Source organism: Cryptomeria japonica, chromosome 3, assembly GCF_030272615.1.
Source record: "Cryptomeria japonica chromosome 3, Sugi_1.0, whole genome shotgun sequence".
NCBI lineage: Eukaryota > Viridiplantae > Streptophyta > Pinopsida > Cupressales > Cupressaceae > Cryptomeria > Cryptomeria japonica.
Window position 1 is genome coordinate 287848344 of NC_081407.1, and position 18767 is coordinate 287867110.

Consider the following 18767-nt stretch of genomic DNA (forward strand, 5'->3'; position numbering starts at 1 on the left):
CTATATGATTTTGTTGCTTCTATGATGATGATGCAATGCTTAGATAGATGCATGTGATTTGATATGTGATGAATATGATGTGATAATGCATGATATATGAGATGTATCTTGTATAATATGATTTGATGTGAGATGTATCATGAAAATGAGATGTATGATAATGATATGTTGTGTGCAACTAATTGTTAAATGATATGCAACTAGTTGTAAAATGATATGCAACTAATTGTAAGATGATATGCAACTAATTATAAAATGATATGCAACTAATTGTAAGATGATATGCAACTAATTGTAAGATGATATGCAACTAATTGTAAAATTATATGCAACTAATTTGAGCATCCTCATTATACATTTGTCATCCCTGTATAGTCACATGTTTTTGCCTTCTTTGTAGGTATCATCATTGAGCATTGATTTGTTTGGGATATGTTAAAAATTTATACAAGCATAATGGTATAATTGAACCATAATGACCTAAGAAAAATTTACATGATTTTTTATTTTGCAAGATGGCACAAGCATCAAGGTATAATTGAACCAGGATGACCTAAGTGTCGATTGCATATAAACAGACAAGATTAAACCATTGGTATGCACAAAGTGGATTCATGTCTTCAGTGATATGCATTGTTGAGAAAATGTAGAGGATCCAATAGTTCAAAAAGAGTTCAAGTGCCAAAATAGTAAGAACTTCATGCAAGATGCAAACATTTGATACTTCAGAAAATCATCCATCATGTGTTATGAATCCGTTAAGTGTATCCGTGTTTGGTTCTCTTCATGTTTTGATGAATGTTTGTCTCAACATGATTCTCTTGGTTCGCTGCAAGTTCTTGTTTTATTGATAGGATGGGATGTAGATCAATGTTGCCCCTGGATAAATTTTCCACCTAATATGGATATGTACAATGATTACCAAGCCATGGTGGGATATGATGAAATGATCTGTGGATAGGCCAGGAGAGTGACTACGCTAAGTATGTCCTAGATAATGCCTAGTTTGATAAAGGTGTTGGGCAATGGCCATTAGTATTTGGATCTATGGCTATATAACAGGATCGAGAATAAAGATAGATAGAGGAGCTATCCTCTCACAATAGCGTCTGTTTGCCAGGTTTTCACTAATTATTTTTATTGTACCTTTTTATTTGCTTTTTCTTGATTTTTTGATTTTTTTTTTTGACTTTTCCGTGCATTAGACTACTCAATTGTAGTACTTCTTCAGATGGATGTTGTTAGTTGGTTCATCGAGCACATCTCCTTCTAAAGTTGTTAGCTAATAAGCACCTGATCCATAGACTGATATGATGACATAGGGACCTAACCAGTTAGGTTCAAATTTCCCTTTCTTTTCTCGATCTTGCTGATTTCTAGGATTTTCCTTGAGTACTAGGTCACCAACTTTAAAATTTTTGGGAATGACCTTGTGGTTGTAGCCTCTGCATATGCATTGCTGATATGCTTTGAGATGAGTGTAGGCATGTTGGCATCTTTCATCTAGCAATTCAAGTTCTTGCAGTCGGTTAACTCGATACTCTTCATCTGGGATTAAGCCTTTTAGAGAGACTCTGAGAGATGGAATTTCTACCTCCAGGGGTAAAATAGCTTTTGATCCATAGACCAATGAGTATGGTGTCGCTCCTGTAGGTGTGCGGATGCTAGTTCTATATGCCCAAAGTGATGGATTGAGTTGTATGTGCCAATCTTTGCCTGCATCATTCACTGTTTTCTTTAAGTTTTTCAATATTGTCTTGTTGGATGCTTCTACTTGACCATTCCCCTGTGGGTAGTATGGTGTAGAGACCCGATGTTGTATTTTGAATTTTTCACATAGTTTTCAGACATCTTGGTTTTTGAAAGGTCATCCATTATCGGTGATGATGGAGCTTGGAATACCATATCTGCAGATTAGATAATTTAGGATAAAAGAGGCAATTTGTTTCCTAGTCACTGTAGCCATGGGGCCTGCTTCTATCCACTTGGTAAAGTATTTTGTTGCAGTTATAATGAACTTGTGTCCATTTGAAGATGAAGGATGAATTTTTCCAACCAAGTCTAGTCCCCATTGACAAAAGGGCCAGGATGTTGTGAATGGTTGCAGTTCCTGTGCTAGTGCATGTATCAAATTACCATGGATCTGGCATTTAGGACACTTTTTTGCAAAGTGATAAGAGTCTTTTTCCATTGTCGGCCAGTAATATCCCATACTCAGAAGCTTTTTAGCAAGAGTAGTACCACTTAAATGTGTGCCACAAATACCTTCGTGAAGCTCATGTAAAGTGGAGTCAGATTCATTACGATCAAGGCAATGAAGAAGAGTACCATCTAGACCTCGACAGTATAAAGTATCAGCAGTGAGGGTATAACGGGCGGCTTGTCGGATAAAGTTACATTTTTGGTTTCTAGATAGGTCAATGGGTAAGATATTATTCTTAAGGTAGTCGTATATCGGTCCATATAATGAAGAATCTGAACCAGTCAAGGCATAGATAACATGGGATTCAGAGTGGTCATAGGCGGGGGAGAACAGTTGCTCTACTAGAAACTCATAACGACTCTGTTGCTCTGGAATTTGTAGTAATGAAGTGATAGTAGCCATTGCATCGGCTGCTTTGTTGTTCAACCTTGGTATTTGCTCGAAGGTGATGTGTACAAAATATTGCTTGAAGTCATCCACCATTCACTTGTAGGGTAGCAGCTTGTCATCCTTTGTCTGATAGTCATTGTTGATTTGATTGACGACTAGTTGTGAGTCTCCGTAGACCTTTAACTTTGTGATTTTCCATTCTATGGCCATTTTGATGCCTATAACCAATGCCTCATATTCAGCCACATTATTTGTGCATGAGAACATAAGCCTATATGATCTTGGTATAGTGTGTCCTTCAGGAGTGATGAATAGAATGCCAGCACCTGAACCATGTTGTGTGTAGGATCCGTCAAAGTATAGGGTCCATTGTTTGGTAGAAATAGCAAGAACATCCCTATCTAGAAATTCAATCTCCATAGTTTCTTTTCCTGGTAGCGGTGCTTCAGCTAGCTAATCTACAATTGATTGTCCTTTAATAGCTCTTCATTCTATGTCGTGGATATCAAATTCACTGAGAATCATGACCCATTTAGCCAATCTGCCTATAAGAGCTGCCTTGCTGAGTAGATATTTGAGAGGATCAATTTTTGCCACTAGCTTAATTGTGTGTGCTAGCATATAATGTTGGAATTTTTGAGAAGCGAAGACTACTGTTAGACAAGCCTTCTCAATGAATGTATAGTTGAGTTCATAGTCATTCAAAGTCCTCCTGATGTAGTATATAGCTCGTTCTTTTCCTTGTTGATCTTCTTGTGCCAATAGTGCCCCCAGTGATATATCTGTTGTTGAAATGTATAAAATGAGTGGCTTTCCCGCTATTGGTGGTACTAGAACTGGTGGATTCATCAGATACTGTTTGATTTGATAAAAAGATTCTGCACATTTGGCTTCCCATCTGAATGGTACATTTTTATGTAACAAATGGTTAAATGGGAGACTTTTATCTGCTAGTTGAGCGATGAATCGCCTGATTGATTGAATTTGTCCTTGTAGAGTTCTGAGTTGACTGATATTCTTTGGTGGTGGCATCTCCATAATGGCTTGTACCTTTGCTGGATCTACTTCAATACCTTTAGCTGAGATTATGTAGCCTAGTAACTTGCCTGATGTAACCCTGAAGACACACTTCTTAGGGTTGAGTCTGACTTGGAATTTCTCCAATCGATCAAAAATCTTTTCTAAGATGCTTAGATGTTCTGCTCTGGTGAAGGATTTAGCTAGTAAACCATCCACATAGTCTTCCATGAGGGTATGCATCATGTCATGAAAGATTGTTGTCATTGCTCGTTGATAAGTAGCTCCTGCATTCTTTAAGCCAAAAGGCATAACATTCCAACAGTACGTTCCCCAAGGACAAGTAAACGTTGTTCTGTCTTGATCTTCTAGGGCTATTTTGATTTGATTATAGCCTGAAAAACCATCCATTAGTGATAACATTGCATGGTCTGCTGTGAGGTCTACAATTATGTCGATACTGGGCAAAGGAAAGTCATCCTTTGGATAGGCTTTGTTGACATCTCTGAAGTCAGTGCATATTTGGATACTACCATCTGGTTTTGATACTGGAACGATGTTGGAAATCCATTCTGCATAGTCGATAGGTCGAATGAATCCAACATCTAATAGTTTCTTTACTTCAACTTTGACCATGAGTGCCACATGGGGATTCATCTTCCGTAGTTTTTGCTTAACGGGATTAACTCCTAGAGTAATGGACAAGTGATGCATGATTAAGTGTGGATCAATTCTGGGCATATCTGCGTATGACCAAGCAAAGTTGATTTGCTTTACTTTAAAAAATTTGACAAATGCTGATTTTTCTTCCTCTGTCAGAGATTCTGCCAGGTGTATGTTTTTGGCTACTTCTGTAGTACCAATGTTGATTGATTGAGTGTGCTCAATCAATATGGGTGATTGCTCATGAAAATGTTCAAGAAGAGTGTCAAGTCTCCCATCTTTAGGTGCCTTAAAAAGGTTTTCACCCTTAAATGCATCCTTTATTTTTACTTTTTTGTGATCTATAGCTGCCATTGATTGGTTTTCAGCAATAGATCCTTTATTTGGTTCATTTTTTGACTGAAAGACTTGGCACTCCCTTGGTTGCAGACATCGTCACTTTGTTCACTGGTAGAGCCTATTTCTAGATTAACGGTACATAGGTAGTGGATAATAGATTCATCATTCGAGAAAATTGGTATATCATGTATTTCGGGTTCATCCCAATCAATTAGGTCAGGAAAGACAAGCGGTAAGGAATCGTTTGGCTGATCAAGGTCTGCTGTTGTAAGTGTCATGATGGAGGTATTTTCGTGATTGGACTGGATGTTGAAGAAATTAAGGATTTCGTCAAGGTCTTCGATGGTATCATCTTCCGTATAGACTTGTTCATAATGGTGCTGCTCATTTTCCTTGGTGTCATAGATATTTTGTGGACCAATTTCAAGTGGTCTATCTTCTATGTTGTGTGCTTCTTGAGACATGGGTATATGGCTTTCTTTTGCACAAATATCCTCAGTAGCATTAGAACAACTGCCCCATTCATATTTATTGGAATCAGTTTCAGAGGTAGTATCCCACATTCTATCAGAGTTGTGAACTAGTATGTTGTAGGGTGAGAACAGGTCTTTGATGATTGATACAAGTTTTACAATTTTCTCAGATGCTATGTCAAATCCTACCTCCACTCTTTGTATTTGTTCATATACGGTCCCTTCTGGAGGAGGAATAATGCTATCAGGGTTTGATTCTACTTTGTTGGATATTGGCTTTTGAACATAATTTACTTCTGTAGATGTTGCCTTCTTTGGAATGATGGGTTTTATTTGAGTTTGTTTCCTTTTTTGATGTTCACATTCCTGACGTATTTTCTTTGTTGACTCATATAATGCCTCCTGCCAGGATTCTTCTTTGTACTTCTTCTTTTCTTTCCACTGAGGTTTTTGATATTTGTGTTGTGTCCTTCTTGGTGGCAGAGTGAGTTCAAAACCCAATCCTATTTTGTCTCTATTGAACTATGAATGATAGGTCCTTTGCCATTACATCCCATTTTTTGCATGATTAAGTAACCTTTTCCATACATGTGTATGGGTAGGACTACTTCCATGGCAGCTACCCTGTTATTTTCCTCTTCATCCTTGTATAACCAACTAAGGATGTCCTTTTCCTCTGATTCATTTTCCAAAGTGCCCAGCTGGATGAATGTGCCATCAAACTTGGTGATGGGCTGAATTGCTTGATGTGTTGATGTTGTAGGTAATCCATGGGATTTAGGTGATGTTGGTAAGTTAGCCAGACACATGGGCTCTAAAGAGTATTCTCCCATGCCGTGCTCTTTAATTTTTAGTGTTTGCTCGAAATCTCGAGACAATGATGTAGACTTGTCCTATTGAAGATCTGGTGCTAAAGAATTTTGTTTTTCTCTATTATGCGGAACCAGGCTATCTTGGGCTGCCCCCATTGCGTTGCAATGTTGAAATGGATTATGATCAGCTAATATAGAAATTTCTTGCCCATTGTAGGGAAATTTTACACACTGGTGATAGGTAGAAGGCACTGCTTGCATTTCATGGATCCAAGGTCAACCTAATAAGATATTGTAAGTAAGGTCTATGTCTAATACCTGACACATAGTATCCTTTTGTATTGGTCCGACCTGAATCAGCAACATTACAGTTCCTTTAGATGATCTTTCTTCATCATCATATGCCTTTATAGTAATCTTTTTGCGTGGATCAATAGAATCCTCTGAGAAGCCTAATGCACAGACAAGTTTTAAGGTACATATATTAAGCCCAAATCCTCCATCTATCAATACTCATTTTACTCAGTGTTTATAGATGATGACTTCAATATGGAGAGGAGTGTTATGTGGATGGCTTAATGAGATATTATCCTACTCAGAAAAAGTGAGATTATGAGGTCCTGTCATATGAGCGACCATGGCTTGGAATTTGTCAGCATCCAGATCTTGACGTACATTGGTTTCTAATAGCGCTTGTTCCAATATGTCTTTGTGTTTCGATGAAAGTTTTAGCAACTCTAGTATAGATATTTGAGAAGGAGTTTTGCACAATTGGTTGACTAAATCATATTGAATTTTGGGTACAGTGTTTGTTGTTGACATATGTCCCTTCAAGACATATTTTTGAGCTCTAGTTGTTACGTTGACAGATTCATGAATGTTGGTCTCGGATTGTGATGACATTTACATGATTGTCTACAGCTGATATATGATTGATGGTGTTATTGTAAATGTGATTGATATGAGCCCCACGGGTATCATTTGAACTTGAAGCTCCATCTTTGCTGTAGTTTGGAAGAGGATTCTTAAAGGCTCCATGGTCACTATTTTTCTTAAGACCATCCAGTGTTAAATCACCTCTATCAATCATGTCTTGAACAATGTTTTTCAATCTCATGCAATCATTCGTTTGATGGCCTTTGTTGTGATGGAAATCACAAAAATGCGAGTCATTCCACCAAGGTGGTTTGACTTGTGGTTCATAGTTGTTGATTGCGGGTGAAGAGATAATTTTGTTTGCCAGGAGTTCTCTGAATGCTGACTCTAGTGATTGTCCCAATGGTGTGTAGATGCATTTTTTAAAATTGTTAGTGTTACCTCATGAATTGTTATTAGGCCCTTGATTTGTGTTATTGTTTTGAGCATTGTTGGTGTTATTGGTATTGGGTTGACTTTGATTGGTATTTGGTGCATAAGCGTTAGTATCTGGGTTAGCATCTTTGGGATTCTTTGTAGCTTGAGGATTTCCTGATAAGGCGAGCACAGGTTGTTTATATTTTGTATCATGTGGTTCATTGCCTCCTTCGTTTCCATTGTTTTTGATTCTGGTCCAAAATCTGGATTTGTCTAAGCTGTTGTTGTTTTGGTTATTGTAATTTGATGAACTTGTTCCTTCTTTGAAGAATTTGAGTGTTCCTTTCTTGACACATGCTTCCTCTACTTGAATGTCATTTTCTATCAGTTTAGCAAAAGACAGTATGCATTGGAGATTAAGCCTATAACTCATCTCACTATTCAAGTTATCGATGAAAATTTCCATTTTCTCCTTTTCAGAAATATCACAAGGATATCGTGAAACCATACGGTGCCAATGTTGAAGGAATACCATGAATGTTTCATTGTTTTTCTGTTTGGTGTTATAGACATCCAGCATGGTGATAGCATGTTGAATGTTATAGGAATACTATGTTATGAATTTGTTGACTAGTTCATCAAATGATCTGACAGGAGGTGTGAATTTGGATAGCCACTCCATTGTTTTTCCTCCCAAGCTTCTTGGGAATAACCTCATATGATAGGTGTTGTCATGAGCGAATTCAAGACTCATGGTGCAGAATTCTCGTACATGATCACGGGGATCGCTTTTCCCATCATACTTGTCAAATTTGGGAACGTCTGAATTTGGAGGAAAAGGGACCATGTTCAATCGTCTGTCAAACGGATAAGGACAAATTTCATTTAATGAGTACTGTACCGTTGTTCCTTGTTGTGTGTCTTGCATTTGTCTTTGTAACATTTGCATTTATTGAGTAAGAGCAACCAAAGGTGCATTATTTTGTTGAGGGAAGAAATCTCCTCTTGCATTGGTTCTCAGTTGAAAAGGTGTGTTGAATGGTATGTTTTGCTCCGATATGTTTTGTTCAGGTATATTCAGTTCTGGGATATTTTGTTCAGGTGTGTTTTGTTCGGGGTCTCGAATTTCTTCTTCTGTTTGTCGTTCTTGATATTCGTAATGTCGAGATCCTATTCCAAAAATGTTTATGTCTAAGTCTTCAAGAAGTTTAACTCCTTTACTTGTGAGCATGAGTAGATATTTTTCTTTGTCAGTCTCCATGAGTCGTTCTACAAGCTTTTGAAAGGAAGCGCTTTCCTAAAATTCTTGAAGGAGTTCATTAGTGATTTCAGGTTCCTCTAGATGTGGACCTTCAAAAGGATTAGATAACCTTTGATTCATGCTTGATTCTGGTGTTGTTTCGCTTTGTTTGTTTCGTTGAGAGCGAGTAATAGGCATCTAGTAAAAACTTTATGTGATAAAGGGGATAAAATCCTCTTCGATGTGTTACTCAGGGGTTGGTGGTTCGAATTGAGGTATGTTGTAAGCGATGCACTTGTCGAGAAAGAATGCAGGATTGATCTTTCCTCCTTGATTGATTTGTTGACTGAATGCGGACTTCTGGTAGAATGCTCTAGTCTTCAAAGGTTCTTTGTCAAATTCGTTGGATTTGTTCTGAATATAGAGTCATACATGACGAAGAAATGTTCGATGAGATTTGAAGAGTTGACGATTGATGTATAAAAATTTATTTATTTTGGCAAATTTCAAAGGACTTGGTTGTTGTTTCTTCAACTGAGTGTTACGATAAATATTCTTTCATCTCAGAATATGAGGATTAGTCATGCATAAGTGATTTAATGGTTTCCTTTGAGTTGTTTTTGGATTCAGTTTATCTTGTTTTGAAGACTTCAAGTTTTACTTTATCAAAGTGAAGGTTTAGATGCCCCCTCATGACAAAGTGTGCCAAATGATATGGATAAAGTTTCCCGATATGGAAACTTGATTTGACAACTTGGAGTTTTGAACAAGTGTGTTTGGGATAAAATTCGTGAGATAAGGACCTATTTGTCACTTGTGTTGATGTTTCCTGATTTTGATAGGATAGATATGTTTATCATGTAACCAGTTTTGGATGTTTGGATAACTTTTGTTTAACTAGAAATTTGCTCTAGAAATAGTTTTTAACACTCTGTTTTGATATTCTGGTTTGACGAAAAATGAAGCTGATGAAAGGAGGTTTTCAAAAATGTTTTCAAAATTTTCAAAATTTATCACTGTTTTGTCCCCTATTTCCTATTGTTTCCAAATTGTGATGAAGTGCTACTGTGAACATGTGAAGCGCTAAGTGTAATACTTGACGCACTAAGTAATGGTTGATATGCGCTAAGATGTTGCTCTTATGCGCTAAACTGCCCTGTTTTGATTGTTTTCTGTGATTTTGGTGTTTTGCCTCAAGTTTTCAATACTGATGGATGATTTTCTGAAGTAACAAATGCAAACACGGCACAAAATGCATAACCATTTTTTCCTAATCTAAACAATAAGTGTATATTCTGCGAGGATGTGTTCAAATCCCTAATGTTTTAACAGGTTTGGTTACAATGAATACACTTCAAAAAGACTCTTTATTCAAAGCTCATAAGTAATACCATAGTCCACTAGTCTCGATACTTCGTCAGCTCAAACAGCCGTGTCACCCCTTAGAGGGCGCCCATTTTTTTGCCTTTTGCCAGAAATTAACTCAAAGTGAATTGCTTCACAATTGAGTAGTTATCATGGGAGATATATGGTGAGTGATCTTGGGGGTGGATTCTTCCCCACCCTTGCACTATGATATTACAAATGTCTGGTTACTGACTTGGCTCAAGGTTTCTATTTCTAAGGTTCGTAATCAAGCTTCATGTTCGGTCGTCAGTGATAAACTCCCTTAGGAGGCTTCCCAACCTTTAGAACAAAGGCTTTACGTATCTCAAGGATACTGGGGGAAGGCTAATCACTATGCGCAACCGTTGAAAAGGACTTTCATCACTTTCCACTTTTGATTATAGTGGGTTGGAACACTTGGCATCAAAGTCGTTTCCTAGTTAGGTCATTCCCTTCACACCGGCCATAAATGGCTTTAAGAGTTTTTCAACCCCTCGGGAAGGCAGGCATGCTAAAGGATGTAAATGCTTTAAATGACTGAAAGCGTAAGAGTAGTCTGGCTTTTTGATCACCTAGTTAAGGGGAGAGCATATACCTTCTACTTTCGAGACAAGGAAATCAAGTTGTTCTTTTTATCCTTTCAATTCAATGATTTTCTAAAATCTATATGGAGATGTTGCTCCACAAAAACATGGTGTTTATTTTATCCCTTCAAAGCAATGATTTTCTAATCTAGGAAAAGAACCTCATCAAAAAAGAAAAACTTCGATGTTTGGTCAACAAAAGAAATCGATCAAAAGGGGAAGATCTTCCCTCTTTAATTGTGAAAAAAAATTTAAAGTGTGGTTCTTTTTCCTTGAAATTTTTTGAAATTGATCCTTTTATGCACCAAAGGATGGTGAAGTTCTTTTTAAACACCTTTGCTTTGCAAAATGGAAAAATTGTTTTGTTCTTTTTAGAGCCCAATTGAAAATTTCTCTCCTAGAAAAGCAAAAAAAAGATTGTTTTTGTGGTTCTTTTTATAGCCCAAATAAGGTGAGTTCAATTTTATTTAACAAGAATTAAAAAGACTTTAAATTCTAACTAACTTAAACAAGTTAGTAAAAATTTAAACTATTTATAGTTCTAGAAATAAGACTAAGGTCCTCCCTGCAATAAGATGTCAGAAATCCTATAAAAATACCCACCACAGTAATTAGAAAAATATGGGTTTTTGTGGACTTCAACAAGTCTAACTTTAAACTCGATTACAATTTTAATTTTTGCCTTCTATCTGTGATGCGCTACAGAAAGGACTTTACACACTACAAAACAACCTGGATGCCCTATCGGACAGACCTGATGCGCTAAACTATTTTTTTGAATGTGTTACTCTGTTGTTTTCCCGCGTCAAAACCTACAGGAAAATGTTAATAAAGTTAATACGTAAGTGATAATCTGTATGCGCTAAGGAATGAGTCCCACACGTTGAACAATGAGCCGGATGCGCTATAATGTTGACCAGATGTGCTAAGGGATGTTCCCCATGTGTCGATTCTTGTTTCCTGCGTACCTGCAAAAGAGGTTAGATTTAAAAACCGATTTGATTAGTGGGGTAGCGCCCCACGGTGGGCGACAGAAATGTATGCGAGGAAAGTGGGTTGATGAAACTCAATATATGAAAATATTCCAAAAGACTTGTCCACACACACACATGGGACTTCTTGGTGCAAGTTATAGAGCTATGAAGGATAGCTCAACTTACCAAGGTTGGTTCCATGGTTCTCTATCTCACAAGGTCCCTCAAGCCAATGTCTTTGCTCTCAGATCACTGAGCAAAGTGACTTAGGGATGACTAATGCAAGAATGAGGGATGCTTTAGATTAATTCTAACATGAATGCATCCTATTTATGCATGTTTCTACAAAATGGATTAAACTAGATTATAAGATGACAAGGTTAGTAGCAATACTATCCTAACATGATATACTAGTTAATGATTTAAGCTAATGATAATAGAAATACTCTAAAATGCATATTAGATTAATTCCTATTGCAAAGAGAGGCTAAATCCAAGCTAAAATTGAGCATAAATGAGATACTAAAAGCTTGGATGATAAAATGGAGGGATGGAGAGCTCTATTTATAGTGAAAATAGGGCAATGGAGGGTCAAGATTGGAGGAGTTATCAAGGGTCAGGATTGAAAGTTATCAATCCATGTTTATAATTTTCACCAATGAAATGGTGACAATTGTCAACATAAGACTGTTTAAGAGGAGAGGTAGGAAGCATTAAATGCTTGAGGGGACATGATGGTTACCTTAAGAGGTAAGGATTAGGATTAGATTAGGGTTTATCCAATGGATAAAGCTTTTAGCCAAAGGATAAACTCTTGTGCAAGGGATTAAGGAATAACCATGGTCAACGCATTAAAGGCTTGATGAGACCCTTGGGTTACATGAGGGTTAAGTTAGTCAAAAAGTCTCTAACCATGCAAGAGGGTTGAGTTAACCATTAATGGTTTGGAAGACTTTCAAGGTTAAGTTGTTGAAGACCTAAAGCCTTTAATGGTTTTCAAAGACTTTGAAGGTTTGAGAAGTGACTTCCCTTTTCTTAGGGATGTGACAATGATTAGGATAGGATTAGGCTAATTAGAAGGAGTTAGAAGAATCTAGAAGGGATTTAGGCATGCAAGTGGACTTTGTAGGAGAATGCAAGTGGGAGGAATTTTAGGATTTTCAATTAAAATAAAATCATTTATTTCAATTAAATGGTATAATTTGCATTTGGGTAAATATTCAAATAAATATTAATTTATTTAAATGAGAAAAAGGAAGATAAAGCATTTAAATGCTTGAAAACTTTGAGGGAAACCATTAAAGGCTTAAGAAGACTCTAGAAAGAAGCCATTAATTTTGAAGACTTTAAATTTGAAGACTTTAAGGGAAACTATTAAAGGTTTCAAGTGGGTGAGGATAAATAGGATTTTAAATAAATAATTTTTATTTAAAATAGTTGTGCAACTTGCATTTGTAGGAAAATACAAGTGGGTGGAGGATAAAGGATTAATTAAAATAAATTGCTTTATTTTAATTTGGTTGCAAGTTGGAGATTTAAATAAATTAGATTTATTTAATTGGGGTAAACTATTTGATTAAATGTAAATTTAATTAAAAGTAGAGAGAAGGGGTTTAATTAAATAAAATGATTTATTCAATTAAATGTATAAAGGGCTTAAGTGAATTTAAATAAATAAATTGAATAATTTATTTAATTAAATAGAAGAATGTAGTGATTTTATTAAATTAGATTTAACTAAAATAGAAGAATGAGAATAAAATGAATATTAAATATTCATTTAAGAATATGGTCATTTTTATACGTCTACAAAGGTTAGTGTGGCCAAACTAAGTTTAGTCAGACTTGGTCCGGCCGAACTGAGTCTGGCTGGACTAGCCTATGTGTCATGTGATGTGGCACAAAAATGGTGAAAAACTTTGTATTTCTCAAACTTCTCACTTCTGCTCAATTTTTCTTCAAGTAGAATATTTTTTTACAAAAATCTAAAAATAGCCCTTCGTAGAGCTTGAACTCACAAATCCGATCATATATTTTTTTTACTATTTTGATATTTTTTAATATTTTTTATGAATTAAACATTGTGAGTAGCTTTTAATGTTAAAAAAGAGGCTAATTAGAAATTAAAAAATAAATATTAATGAAAATTATTTTACACTAGATGAGAGAATCTTCTCGAAAAGGGTTTTTTTTTTTTTGATAATGGTAAATTTAGTAGTCAAAATGTGACGTCGAATGAAAATTATCAAATTTAGCTATGTTGGACTTCAAAATATTATAACGAGAAAAATATCCATCAAAATGTTTTTTAAAAAAAATTAACCCTACATATATATGTTCTCTATTTGGAAATAAATCCAAAAAAAATAAGTCCATTTTCATTTTTTTGGGTTGCGCCAACTAAAACCACTGATTTTCAGCAATGAAAAATTTGTCTTTGAATTTATAAAAAAATATATCAATTTTTTTCCTAAAAAAATTTTAAAATAACAAACATAAATTTCATTTATAATTATACATTTGATCTCAGTTTACATCATTTTAAAATTTGATTTAGAAATGTTGCTTTTATGTGGTTGAAGTTAAACTGTTTTAGTTTTCTTGGTCGGTGCCTTTATAAAAGTGTGACACAGGTTTGTACTTTTACCGAAAACTAGAAAATTACTAAGAACAAAAAAGACCAAGGACAAAACCTACAACAAAAACTACACCAAAAATAGCCAATTGCCATAGACATGAAGAGATGACTTACTAGTCAAACACATTGTCTTCTTACCAATCTTACATAAACTAAGGAATTTATTAGAGAGATATTTTTTTGTTGGAGTCATTAGAAGAGGTTGGAGTACTCGAATCTGGAGTATCTTTGACCATGGATAGAGGGGGCTCCATAGAAACATAATGGGAAAGAGTGTGTCTCTTCTATTTGGCTTTCTTGTGGTCAATTTCACCCTGTATTGCTTTCAAAGAAGCCAAATTTTTTAGGACCATCTCATGGCTTTGATTATACATTTGCTCAATTTTTCATTTAAGGATCTCCTAATTTTCGTTTAAATCCAAAAACCATCATATCTTCATTTTTTTGCCACACCTTTTTTGAAATTTCCTTTATCTTCCCCTCCACCTTCTCCCAATTTTTCATCTTCTCAGCCATATTTTCTAGACATGTTCATCCTTTAAATTCATGACCCATTTACATCTTCTCTTTGTCATGCCTCTGCCACTACCTCAATTCTATTAATTTTCCTAATAGCCACATCAAACTGTGAAAGAAGCCATTTGATTACTAGTTCTCATAATTCCACATTCTCATCTAGTTTTAAGACAATAGACTCCAAATTAAGGGGGCTCTTTCTCCTGATTAGGGAGGAGAGGGGCAACCTCTTTAGAAGCTATCAAGGACCATTTGGATTATGAATCATAATAAGAATTTGAATCCTCAAGCTCCTCCTCTTCACCTAACTCCATCACCTCCACCTTCTTAGAAGGTGGAGTAGAGGGCTTCTTCTTTTCTTCTCTTAAGGGATTAAAGTGGGTGGGGAGGAGCTTAGGTTTGGAAGAGAAACCAATAACAAGGTTAGTTTTCATCATGGGGGCCCCAAAAATCTCAATCACCAAATTTGAGTCTGGCAAAGGGTTAGGAGGATTTGACAAGGACCCACAGTGAGGGGTTAAAGCTAGGTGAAAACTATAAATTTTGAGAATCAAACCTTGAACGAGGGGCAAGGAGTTTTTAGCCTTAACTCTAGCAATAGATTGAGATAATGAAGAAAAAACCTAGAAAGAAAAGTTCTTCCAGATACCATACCTTAGGTGGTTTAACATAGGAAAAAAATGATTTTGAATTCTTTTGTAGCACCCATCCAAGCTGAAGAGTTTCATCAACAACATGGCCGCATCCTTCCATTTGTCAGGGTGTTCTTCCCTGTTATACCCACTTTGTAGTCTTGATACTCCTCCCACCTTGAATAATACTTTGAATTCCTCTTTATAAGATCCCTTTGGCTTCTTGGGGAAGGTTATTCCATCTTGTAGAAGATTGGTAATGGTAGCAATCAAAACTTGGATATTGTGAAGGCAACCTTTCCAATCTTCACCTCATATTTTTTCCATGCCTATGCAAAATTATTGGAAAGCTCTGGGCGGAAACCCTACATACCCTCAACATAGTTGTCTAGATTACCTATAACCATATTCTGTCATAGTTTGTCTTACTCATGAATTCTTTGCAACTATCAAGTTTTGTTTGAATTAAGTCCCCTTCATCTCAAATACAAAGAGCTTTGGAGAATAAACCAAGTGGGTAATGTAAAAACCAGTTGTTTGGAAACAACAATGCTTTCAAGGAAAAAGGACAATGACACTACTTTTTGAGAAAGATATTTTCCACCTTACCAAAAAATGACTAGCCAAAAAGATGGCTAAAAAGGTGATAAAGGTAATTTTTACATTATGCTCTATTAACTTTTTATCCTCAAAGATCATTACATGATTCAAATCTGGTAAATCATAGATATTCATCCATATTTTCAAATCCTTGGAGAATGGTCCAATTGATGCCAGCCTGTCTACAACTTTGGTGCCTTCCCTTCTCATGTGACATAGGTGGATGTGACTTATTCCTCAAACGAGGGTCTTACACTTGGCAACCATGTCTTCACATCTCCAGTCTAGCGTAGCTTCATTCTTAAGAAAAAAGATCCTATTTCTTGAATCACCTTCTCTTATGATTCAATTGTACTTTATTTCATTGATAATAATCAAGTTGTAATAAATGGTTGCCACCTCTGCAAAACTCAACGTCTATGATCCCAAGTTGACCATATAAGCCAGCAGAAAATTGCCCCTATGGTTGTAGATGACACCACCCCCACTTGCCCAACCTAGGTTCCCTTTTGACAAGTCGTCAAAGTTCAACTTCAACCAACCAGATTCGTGGGGAGCCTATTCTATCATTTTAATATTAAAATAATATTTTTCTTATTTTATTGATTTAAATTTTGTTTTCAAATCATTTTCTAGCTATTAGAAATAATACTTTAAAGGACATTAACATCCTAAGAGATTCTTAGTTATTGTTTAAAATAGGATAAAAACATCTCTAATTAAATATCAACAATCCATTGGTCCTTAAATATTTCTTAAATTCAATAGTTTAACCTTCCAACTATAAGAAAAAAGTAGACTCATAAGCATTAAATGTTTATAAAGTTTTTTTAAAACATAAAAATTATAAGTTATTTAGATTACAAAGCCTAAAAAATTGGAAAGAAATGGTATTTAATGTGATAAAATTTTAAATTGATTAAAGGTAAAACAACTTTTGAAGGGCTCTAAAACCCTTAACAACAAGATGTTGCCTAAAAGATAAACATAGTCAACTGGCATCCAACCATGAACAAACCAATGGAGAACAAAATAGAAACTAGGAAACATACAAGACTATTGTAAATCCTTAAATGTGATAAATGTTGTCATCCATGTGATTTCTAATTTTCATGCATAATTATCATAAGGATCGATCCCCAAAAATGAAATAATAGATCAATAGTGCTAGCTGGTGAAACTACACAACCAATGTATTCAAGAGAAATGAGTTTATTCCTCTCTTGAAATGAGATTTGATGATCTCCCCAAGGTCCCTAGCTTGTTATCATAGTTGTGCATACATAACATAGTGGTAAATGCAAGTTATTTAACAAGGGATGTGTTTGGAATTCTAAGGATAGAAAATGCAAAAACATCAAGGAACCTTTGAGTGATAGGATGTAATAACCTAATCCTACTCTAACTAGCTCACAAAGTAACTATGTAACCAAAGATTCCAGTGCTGGAACATAGGCTCTGATGCAAGATGTAATGCCTCACCAAGGAACCCTATAAGATAAGAGCATAAAGGACAAATAATGCATGGAAATATTTTTTTAAGTAACAACTATCATCATGCATAATGTACTCAAGTATAAAGCTCATCCTCAAGATTAAATCAACTAATTGTGAATCCACCATGCACATACGGAAGTCTAAACTCACGAAAATCCATCTGATTTAACTCAAGTCACCTCTAAGGGTCCCCTAACATCACCACCTAAGAAACAGATTCAAAACTATTCAAAAACCTAAGACCAAACTAGGAGATAACTAAATCAACCTCTAACACTATAAGAAACACATATATGTTCATTTTTAAGCACCAATAGAAATGTACCTATGATAACCACATCATATAACATGAATGAGGAAAATGCATGATCATGCTTGTGGTCAATACCAACACCGATCTACATATCTCTATTGCTCCCTTTATCTTACCCTCCTCTCTATTTCTCTCCATCTCTCTCTCTCTCCCTCATTCCCTCCCTATCCCCCTATTTATCTCTTTATCTCTAGCTCTCTCCCTTTTTCTTCCTTTATATCTCTATCTCTCTCTTTCTCTTTCAATATATATCTATGTCCTATATTTCTCTCACCCTCTCTCCATCTCTATTTATCCATTTATTTATCTTTCTCCCTCTTCCCCTCTCTATATATCTCTATCTCTCTAGTTCTATCTCACCATATATATATCATCTCTCCCTCTTCCTTTATATATTTCTCTATCTCTTCCTCTTTGTCTCTCCCTCTCCATCTCCTCTCTTTCTATCTTTATCTCCTCCTCTCCCTTGCTCTATCTTTTTTTCCCTCCTCTTTTTCTCTATCTTCATCTCTCCCCTAATCTCTAGACATGCCTCCTTCTATCCATCCATATCTCTCTCATTCTCCCTCTTTTTGGACCTCTATATCCATATCTCTTTTCCTCTGTATATCTCTCTCTCCCTATCACTTCTTTCATCTATGCCTCTATCTCTATCTCTCTCTACCACTATATCTCTCCCGCTCTATATATCACTTCATATCTCTATCTTTATCTTTCTATATCTTCATCTCTCTCCAACTATTTATTTTTCTCTTCCATGTCTATATATTCCTCTCCCCTCTCTCTATCTCATATCTCTCTCCTCTCCATCTTTGTCTCCCCATTCTCCATCTCTATCTTTGACTCCATCTATATCTTCATCTTCTTCTCTATCTCTATATCTATCTCTTTACCAATCTCTCTCTCACTTTTACCCCTCTATATATCCCTCTTTCTAGCCCTATCTCAACCTCACTCTTGCGCTCACCCTATTGCAAAGATAATATGAGCCCGTTGCTAATAAAACTTGATTATCTTCTCAATTCAAAGGTTTCATTTCAGTTATGATTGAATCCTTGTAAGTTTTTGCATAGTTGATTTTAAGCTCTCACCTCTCAATTAAGTCCTTTATTGTACAAACAACATCATAGCCACAAATTGACCTCATGCACTACACGAATTTATCCAAAAAATAGACCAAATTTTCGCCAATTGACC